Below are 10,418 nucleotides of genomic sequence, written 5' to 3' on the forward strand. Positions count from 1 at the left end.
AATGCTTGGCAAGAAATAAAGCTTTGCTTGACCTTCACTTTGTATCAGTCTCACTCCTTTGACCATGGACCCATTATTGGGGGGACCCAACACTACCCTCCCTGCTTGTGCGCTCTCTGACAAATAAAGAAAATCTTTAAAAAAAATTTTTTGGATGACTTAATGATCAACATGACCACAATGCACAATCATCTCTTCACTACTCGTGTTGCTTCTCAGCCACATTACAGATTCACTACATCAACTTTTCTCCTTGATGTAAAAGTACCGCTGGGTAAAAAGGGTACATGTCTCTTTAGGACTCTCGATTTCTGAACTGCGCCCACTGTAAACTTCTGCGTGTTCATTTCAGTATTAGAGCAGGAAATGCACGTCCCGTTTCACACATCTTTCATGAGTTTTCCTGCCCATACGTTCCTACTGAAAAGGAAAGTCCTGAAAACAGTGTTCCTGTTGACCTCTGGGGGTCACATCTGACAGGCGGGAGGGTGGGGGAGGAGGAGAAATAGGACCAGAGGAACACAAACAATTCTACTTTCCAGGCACACTCTTCTAAGTACTTTCTAATACGTTCTCATTTAAGCTTTGCAGCAACCCTAGGAGTTAAGAATCAGATAGGAATCTCTTAACCGCCACATGTGGAAACTGAAATGTGAGTGCACACTTGTGTGCTGCCTTTCTGTGCCTCTTAGAACAGAACCCAGCAGGGGCGACCCAGGGGGCTGACCAGGCTGTGTTCCTCACCCGCAGTTCGGGGCATTTACAAAGCATTCACTTCACAATAATTTGTAAGCTATATGTTTCGGCTGTATGCAGTGTTTGTATGAACGTAACACTTTGCAATTAAAAAAGAAGTGTGAAGGAGGAAAGGAAGGAAGGGGGCGGAGATGGAGAAAGCAAGCCACAGGGAGGGGCGGTTAAGGAAGGGCCTGACAAAGGAAGCATTATGTAACTGTTAGCTCTTATTGTTTAAAGACAACTCCCTATGCTTTTGGATGCATTTTTGAGTGCAGGAACAAAATATTCATCAGTAAGATATATCCAGTGAAGTGTCGTGACCACACATGCCTAAGTAGCTCTCTTTTTTTGAGGGGGTTCTACTTTTGTGAAAAACAGCACGGCATTTCAATTTTTATTCCTGTTAAATCTTTTTTATTGTAAAAGATTAGAGAGAAAGTTAAAGAGAATATAATATCTGCATACTTACTACACAGCTTTATCAATTATTTACCTTGTATCCTGTCTCAGTTATTTTTAAGTAAAATATAATTAGTTCTACAATTATGCAAGTGGAACACCCCCTCCCCAAAGTGTACCTCTTTCCTCCTCCTGTTTGTCTTCCTTCTTATGGGCAATCATCATCATGATCATTGTTTATTGTTTCTGTGCATTTTTATTTATTTTTTTAAAAGATTTTACTTATTTATTTGACAGACAGAGATTACAAGTAGGTGGAGAGGCAGGCAGAGAGAGAGAGGAGGAAGCCGGCTCCCCATGGAGCAGAGAGCCCGATGCAGGGCTTGATCCCAGGACCCTGGGATCATGACCTGAGCCGAAGGCAGAGGCTTTAAACCACTGAGCCACCCAGGTGCCCTGGTTTCTGTGCATTTTTATACAGATAGCATAGATCATAGACACTACTGTTTTGTGTGTTTTTTAAAAGATTTTAGATTTTATTTATCTGAGAGAGAGAGAACACAAGCAGGGGGAGGGCCAGAGGGAAGGGGAAAAGCAGGCTCCCCACTAAGCAGGGAGCCCAAGGAAGGGCTCAATCCCAGGACTACCAGATCATGACCTAAGCCAAAGGCAGAGGCTTAACTGACTGAGCCCCCCAGGCACTCCTGTTTTGCATGTTTTTTAAAATTATGTTTCACAGGGGCTCCTGGGTGACTCAGTGGGTTAAGCCTCTGCCTTCAGCTCAGGTCAGGATCTCAGGGTCCTGGGATGGAGTTCTGCATTGATCTCTCTGCTCAGCGAGGAGCCTGCTTCCCCCTTTCTGCTCACTTGTGATCTCTGTCAAATAAACAAAATCTTTTTAAAAAATTATGTTTCACAGCTTTAATACAATGGTTCTGTTATTTTATTTGCTGTATAGTGTTCTATTGTATGAACATGACACATATTTCATCCAGTCTCCATCTGTCCTATATTTAGATCATTTTCATAATTTTTTGCAATAAGCAATACTACAAAGAACATTCTTACTTGTCTCCTGTTAGATAAGGTTAAGAATTTTTCTAGATATCTTCCTAAAAATGGAATTGGTGAATCAAAGGATAGTGCATCTTCAACTTTACCATCTCTGGCCAAATTGTTCTCCAAACTGGGCTTGCTCATTTGCACTCTCACTAACAGCATATAAGAATTTTCCCCAACCAGTATCTTTGCCAGAACTTCGCATTATCTAGCCTTTACATGTTTGCCAATTTGAGAACATGATATTGGTATTGTTGTTTGAAGACCTATTTCCCTAAACACTGAAGAGGTTATATATGTTTTCTTTTTTTTTTTTTTTTTTTGGGGCGCCTGGGTGGCTCAGTGGTTAAAGCCTCTGCCTTCAGCTCAGGTCATGATCCCAGGGTCCTGGGATTGAGCCCCGCATCGGGCTCTCTGCTCAGCAGGGAGCCTGCCTCCTCCTCTCTCTCTCTCTCTCTCTGCCTGCCTCTCTGCCTACTTGTGATCTGTCAAATAAATAAAAACCTTTAAAAAAAAAAAAAAATAAAGCTCGGGAATTTTTTTTTTTTTTTTTTTTTAAAGATTTTATTTACTTAACAGAGAGAGATCACAAGTAGATGGAGAGGCAGGCAGAGAGAGAGAGAGAGAGAGAGAGAGAGAAGCAGGCTCCCTGCCGAGCAGAGAGCCCGATGCGGGACTCGATCGCAGGACCCTGAGATCATGACCTGAGCCGAAGGCAGCGGCCCAACCCACTGAGCCACCCAGGCGCCCGGTTATATATGTTTTCAAATGCTTCTGTCATTATAACTTTCTCCCATGGTGACTGCCTATTTATTGTTGGCTATTTTTCTTTTAGGTCATTAATCTTGTACTTACTAATTCCTAAGCATTCTGTAAAAATTATTCTCTGACATCTTCTTCCTCTCATGTAAGCCAATTCTTTAGGTAATTTTTTTTAAAGATTTTATTTGAGAGGGAGGGAGGGAGCACAAGTGGGGGAGGGGCAGAGGGAGAAGCAGACTCCTTTCTTGCTGAGCAGAGAGCCCGAGGAAGGGCTCATCCCAGGACCCTAGATCATAACCTGAGCTGAAGGCAAGTGCTTAAATGACTGAGCCACCAGGTACCCTAGTAATTTTTTTAATTGACATATACGCACAAAAATGTACACAAATCAGAAGTACACAGGTCAGTACATTTTTTTTAAAGATTTTATTTATTTGACAGACAGAGATCACAAGTAGGCAGAGAGGCAGGCAGATGGAGAGTGAGAGAAGGAAGCAGGCTCCCTGCTGAGCAGAGAGCCCGATGTGGGACTCGATCCCAGGACCCTGAGATCATGACCTGAGCCGAAGGCAGCGGCTTAACCTACTGAGCCACCCAGGCGCCCAGTACATTTTCACAAAGGTTACCAGTGGCCACATCACAAAACAGGACATCCCCAGCACCCAGAGTACCCTCGTTTGTTCCTTCTCACAAGGGCATACCCTATCTCAATTCTTAATATTATGCATTCTTTTTGCCTGGTTTTGAACTTTATGTAAATAGAATAACCCAGTATTTACTGCCTAGTACGTGGCTTCTTCCATTCAATAATATTAAGAGATTCATCTGCATTTGTTCTGATATATTGTGTTCTGTTGTATTTATATGTTATAATTTATGTACCCAGCCTACAGTTGATGGCTATTTGGACAGTGGACAGCCTTGGAACTACTGCAAAGTGCTCCCATGAGCATTCTTGTACTTACCTTTTGGGAAACTTACCCACACCTTTCTGCAGGGCACCTAGCTAGAATACAACAGCTGGGTCATGGGGTATTTTATGTTCCACTTTAGTAAAGCCTCCCAAACAATTTTCTTTTTTTTTTTAAGATTTTATTTATTTATTTGTCAGAGAGAGAGAGGGAGAGAGAACGAGCACAGGCGGACAGAATGGCAGGCAGAGGCAGAGGGAGAAGCAGGCTCCCTGCCGAGCAAGGAGCCCGATGCGGGACTCGATCCCAGGACGCTGGGATCATGACCTGAGCCGAAGGCAGCTGCTCAACCAACTGAGCCACCCAGGCGTCCCCCAAACAATTTTCAAAAAGAGTTGTTTCAATGCATACTCCTATTCACAGGATATGAGAGCTCCAGTTTTTTCATGGCCTCGCCAAAACTTGGTATTATTGGTTTTTTTTCCATTTAAGGCATTTTGGTGCGCATGAAATGATATCTTCACAATGTACATCTGCCTGCTGAAGTCCATCACTTTTCAAATATCGTCTCCCACACTGTGACTTCTGACTTGCTTTTTCACTTTTATGCTGCCCTTTGATGAACAGAAGTTCTTAATTTCAATGAGTACAGTTTCTTTTTAATTAGTGCTTTTAGGCACCAATAATTTGATACCTCCAAAATTATGAAGACATTCTCCTATGCTTTCTTCTAAATGTTTTATGGTTTTTACCATTCACATATACAGCTACAATCCATCTGAGATTGACTTTTGCATATGGTTGGATTAGCGGGTCAAGATGCCTTTTTCATATGGACATGGAGTTGACTCAGCATCATCCCTCCTTGCCCAACCACACTGAAACAACCCCTTGTTCATAATTCAAGTGAAATGTGTCTATTTCTGGACTCTCTTCTGTTCAATTTGTCTTTCTATTCTTATGCTAATACCACAGTATCTTAAATGCTACAGCTTATAATATGTCATGACATCTGATGATATCTTTTAAGTCCTCTCAGTTTGTTCTGTTCTTCAAAGTATTCTTTTTTTTAAAGATATTATTTATTTATTTGACAGAGAGATCACAAGTAGGCAGAGAAGCAGGCAGAGAGAGAGGGGAAAGCAGGCTCCCTGCTGAGCAGAGAGCCCAATGCGGGGCTCGATCCCAGGACCCTGAGACCATGATCTGAGCCGAAGGCAGAGGCTTAACCCACTAAACCACCCAAAGGCCTCTCTTCAAAGTATTCTTGACAATTGCTGGACCTTTGCATTTCCATACAAAATTTAGAATTTCCTGGTCAATTGTTAAAAACTGCCAGGATTGCACTGTATTAATGAATCTATAGGTCAGTTTGGGGAGAACTAGTATCATGGACTCTCCCAATCCATAAACAAGAGCTATTCCTCCATTTACTTAGGTCTTTTTAATTTCTCTCAGCAATGGTACACTCTTTGTACCTTTTATCAAATTTATTCTAGGTATCTGACATTTTTGATGCTACTATAAATGGTATTTCAAATTTCATTTTCTACTTGCTTATTGCGGGCATACAGAAATACAACGATCTCTATGCAACAACCTTGCTAAATGTACTTACTATTTCTTATAGTTTACCTAGAGATAGAGCTTTGGATTTTTTTTTTTTTTTACATAGACAATGATGTCATTTGAGAATAATGATAATTTCACTTCCTGCCCTTGAATCATTTGCCCTTCACATTTATTTTCCTTCTTGCTCTGGTTAGGACCTCAGTATTGACTAAGACTGAGGTATAGTGGGCCTCCTTGTCTCATTCCCCAATCTCAGGGGAAAAGCTTTCCATAATTCACTGCTAAATGCAATGTTCTACAGTGACCTTTTTTTCAACAGTGACTTTTTATCCCTAGATCTTTAATATTCATTATATGTATAGTTTGCTGCATTTAAGAATCTCTTTTTTTATATAAAATGTAACCGTGGTTTTGTAAATTTTTTATTTTGACTGATTGATTTTGAGAGAGCAAGCAAATGGGAAGGGGCAGAGACAGAGGGAGGAAGTGAATCTTAAGCAGGCTTCATGCTCAGCAAGAAGCCTGATGTGGGGCTCGCCCAGTGTGGGGCTCGATCTCTCAACACTGAGATCAGGACCTGAGCTGAAATCAAGAGTTGGATGTTTAACTGACTGAGCCACCCAGGCTCCTTTGTGTTTCTTTTTTTTAAAGGTCAATACTTGATAAATTTCTGGCATATGATTTCCATTTTGGGTAGCTATGTTGCTTTCACTAAAATCTATAAAGGGATCTGGCTCTATTTTTTGTTTGGCTATTATCTTTTTATTGCATTTTGAGAAATAAAAATAAAAATACATAGATCTGGATTTAAATCAAAGATATTCAGGTCACTTACCCACCTTTTTTTTTTTTTCAAAGGGGGGAAAAAGGAAGGGCCAGAGGGAGAAGGAGAGAATCCCAAGCAGACTCCCTTCTGAGTGTGGAGCCCAACACTGGGCTCGATCTCAAGACCCTGAGACCATGATCTGAGCCAAAATCAAGAGCAGAATGTTTAACTGACTGAACCACCCAAGTACTCCTCTTATCTACATTTTTTTTAATTTAAATTGAGATCAAAATAAATTTTGAAGGCTGAAGATCCACTGATTCATTTCTTTCATTTAAGAAGCAATTTTAGAGCAATTACAATGTACCAAGAATGATGCTGGGCTCCAGGACCTTTTGAAGGCTGAACATTCATCAATTAACTACTTATTTCACTTAATAAGAATTTTTTTTTTGAGAAATTATGGTACACCTGGGACTGTGCAAGGCCCTAGAGATATTTAGTTCTCCTCAAAGAGGTCTGATTACACAGGAAGAGACTGAAACCCAGACACTGATCAGATAGCATGGGAAGTTCACTGACATACACACACACGTGATCATACACAGAGGGGCAGTCATCACCTGCGAAGACTTTGCACAGGTGACGCCTGCACTGAAGCTTAAAAGAGAAATATAGGGGTGCCTGGGTGGCTCAGTGGGTTAAAGCTTCTGCCTTCGGCTCGGGTTGTGATCCCAGGGTCCTGGGATCGAGCCCCGCATCGGGCTCTCTGCTCGGCAGGGAGCCTGCTTCCCTTCCTCTCTCTCTCTTGTAATCTCTGTCAAATAAACAAACAAATACATAAATAAATAAAATCTTTAAAAGAGAGAGAGAGAAATATAAGTTAGTTAAGTAAAGGGGGAATAGAAGTAGAAATATTGCATCAGGAGTAAAGGGCTAAAAGTAAGCAAACTAAACTGCATCATTCATTCATTCCACAAACACTTACTGAGTTTTTCCTGTGTCACAGATGTTGTATTAGTCACAAGGTACTGAGAAGTAAAAATCGATATAGTCCCTTCTCTCCTGAGTAGCTCTAACATAAAGAAGAGGCATTTATAAAATGACTATAAGACCTTCATCTAAATATCCATTAACTTGTTTTTTCTCAAGATTTTATTAATTTTTTTATTTGACAGAGAGAGAGCACAAGCAGGCAGATTGGCAGGCAGAGGGAGAGGCAGAAGCAGGCTCCCCGCTGAGCAGACAGCCCAACATGGGGCTCAATCCTAGGACCCTAGGCTCATGACCTGAGTAGAGGCTTAACCAACTGAGCCACCAGGCGCTCCTAAATATCCATTAATTTCCAAACACTTTCTGGTAATATAGTCTGCACATTGTTATATTACTATGACAGAAGTTAATATGTATATTAAATAGCTCTAATTTAAGAGTTTCTAACTTTTTAGTTGGAGGTCTCAGAAATTCATTTACAGTTTGGTTGTTCTTAAACAATAGCTTAAAAATCAAACTATATTATAAATGGCAGTTAGGTTTACTCTCTGGCACCCAAAGCCAACTTAATGCATAATACACATGGTGTAAAGCATGAACTGTCCTGTTTCAAATATACTGAATCACCATTATGTCAAGTGAATGGAAAAATGTAAGGCTCTGGGGAATACACTGTAAAAGAAAACATAGACCTGGATCTCACAGGAGTTAAAATCTAGTGAGAGACAAATAACTATACAAATGAATGTATAATGATCATCTGAGATGAGTAAGAAGATAAAAGGAAGAGAGCAGGGGACATACAAGCACCTGAGCCTAATTCTGAGGTCTGGGAAGACTAATCTGGCAACTTGGCAAAGGGATGAAAGAATTACGATTTTCATGTTCTTTGGGCAAATACTCGGTAGTGGAATCACTGGATCATAGGGTAGTTCTAATTTTTGGAGAAATCGACACACTGTTTTCCATAGTGGCTGCACCAGTTTGCATTCCTACCAGCAGTGCACAAGGGTTCCTTTCTCTCCACATCCTCACTAACGCTTGTTTCTTGTGCTGTTGATTTTAGCCATTCTGACAGATGTGAGGGGATAATCTCATTGTGGTTTTGATTTGCATTTCCCTGATGATGAGTGACTTTGAGCATCTCTTCATGTGTCTGTTGGCCACCTAGAGGTCTTCTCTGGAAAAGAAGTACTCTGCCCGTTTTGTTTTGTTATCTTTTAAGATTTTATTTATTTGACACAGAGAGGCAGATGCTTAACAACTGAGCCACCCAGGCACCCCTGCCCATTTTTAACTGGATTCCTTCTCCCAGTGTTGAGCTGTGTAAGTTCCTTATATATTCTGGATATTAATTCCTCATCAAGTAACATACAGAATGTGGAATCGTTACATTGTATACCTAAAATATAATACTTTATGTTAATTATATTTCAATAAAAAGAAGTGAGGAGGATGAAAGAACATTCTGGATAGGATGTTAAGGGAACAGAGACAAGATCAGCATAGATAACATAAAAAAGGGGAGGAGGAGAGTGCCATGAGAAATGCATCCAGACCACACAACACCTTCTTTCTAAGAGCAAAGGGAAGCCCCTGGAAGATCAAAAGCAGTGGAGTGTCACGGCAGATCCATGTAGTGCACAGCCTGTCCCGCTGTACCATGGTGAAAAGACTGTCGAGTCCAGATTGGAAGCAAGGCAGCCAGTTAGGAGGTTACCATGCTGATCCAGGAGGGAGGGGACAGTGGCTCCCAACACAGTAGCAGCAGCAGAGATGCAGTCAAAGATAAATGAGTTGGACAGGCATTTAGGTGCTAGGACTTGTTGCAGGATTACTGAGAGGGCAGAGAGAAAGGGGTTATCAGGGATGACTACAAATCTTAAGAGCTATTTAGGAGAAACTGATTGAACGCTCCAAGTGAGTCAGAAAAGTAACAGGTGGTATCCAGACATATGCCTGAACAATAGTGCAGAATGATTTCGCCACTGAAACTCACAGAGATACAGCAGGAAGTTTAGGAAGAGAGGTGAGGAGTTTCATTTTGGACTCGCTGCACTGAGATACTTTGAGTATTCCATGGTGCAAGACAAGCAGGTAGTTTAGAGACAGGAGTCTGACACTGGGATAGTGTGGAGTAGAGACAAAGCAGTGGGATTCATGATTTTGCAGGTTACAGATGGCCCCACTGGTGGGGTGGAAATGAGACTCTGGGGAAATACCACCATACCGAGTCAGGGTTGCAGGTCTCACCATCTCTTATGTTAATTAGAACCTAACCTCCTTTAGCCACATGCTAACCCCTAAGGAAATCAAATCTTGTCTGTGTAACCTCCCCAAGTTTAATTACAACCCAGGAAGGGTGACTGAGAATTAGATTCACTATTTTCCTTCAATGGAAACCAAGTGTTGAGTAAAGAAAAGCAGAAGAATTTAACCTATCAGCCTCTTTCTCAATCTTCCTCTTCCTATATGAGAACTCATCTTTCTCCAACCTCTCTAGCCTCTTACTGCAACAAACATTTGTGAGACGAAATGCACAAGCCAGGCTTGCACCACTCTCAGAAAACCATGTGCAGACCTGGGATATGATTTATCATTATACCTAATATTTATTTTTCATTATTAAATTTTAGTTGCATGCCAAGACAATGAAAAATTATCTGGTATAAGGCTTGTGGAGAGCCATGTACCACTCTAATACCACCTCTGGTACAATCTTTTATATTTCTAGTTACCACAGCAGGATACTGGAAAAAGTTTTCAATTAGCAATAACTGCACCTTGGATAAAGCTCATTGGCTACAATACTGTCACTGCACAAAGCTATAATCCCGTATATTTCAAACCCTGTTAAAAAGTGTGTCTAGGGGCACTATAGGAAAAAAATACCTGAGGGTTGCTGAAGGGGAGGTGGGTGGGGGGATGGGATAAGCAGATGATGAGCATTTAAAAGGGCACTTGATGAAAAAAAAAGAAGAAGAAGAAAAGGAAAAAAGAAAAGTGTGTCTGGAAGCCTGGGTAGTTCAGTCAGTTGGGAGACTGAGTCTTGATTTCGGCTCAGACCCTGATCCACGGTGGAGGGAAGGAACCCCACATCAGACACCATGCTCAGCAGGAGTCTGCTGGAGATTCTCTCTCCCTCTGTCCCTCCCTTCCCCACACCCACACTCTCTCGCTCTCAAAAATAAACAGATCTTCTTTTTTTTAAGTGTGTC

General features: G+C 41.3%; 1 pseudogene; it reads right to left on the reverse strand.

The window, feature by feature from the left end:
- Positions 1 to 9,914: 9,914 nt before the first annotated feature.
- Positions 9,915 to 10,028, reverse strand: LOC131822448 (U4 spliceosomal RNA; annotated as a pseudogene).
- Between the last annotated feature and the right edge of the window lie 390 nt (positions 10,029 to 10,418).

The sequence above is a fragment of the Mustela lutreola genome, chromosome X (genome assembly GCF_030435805.1).
Source record: "Mustela lutreola isolate mMusLut2 chromosome X, mMusLut2.pri, whole genome shotgun sequence".
Taxonomy (NCBI): Eukaryota; Metazoa; Chordata; class Mammalia; order Carnivora; family Mustelidae; genus Mustela; species Mustela lutreola.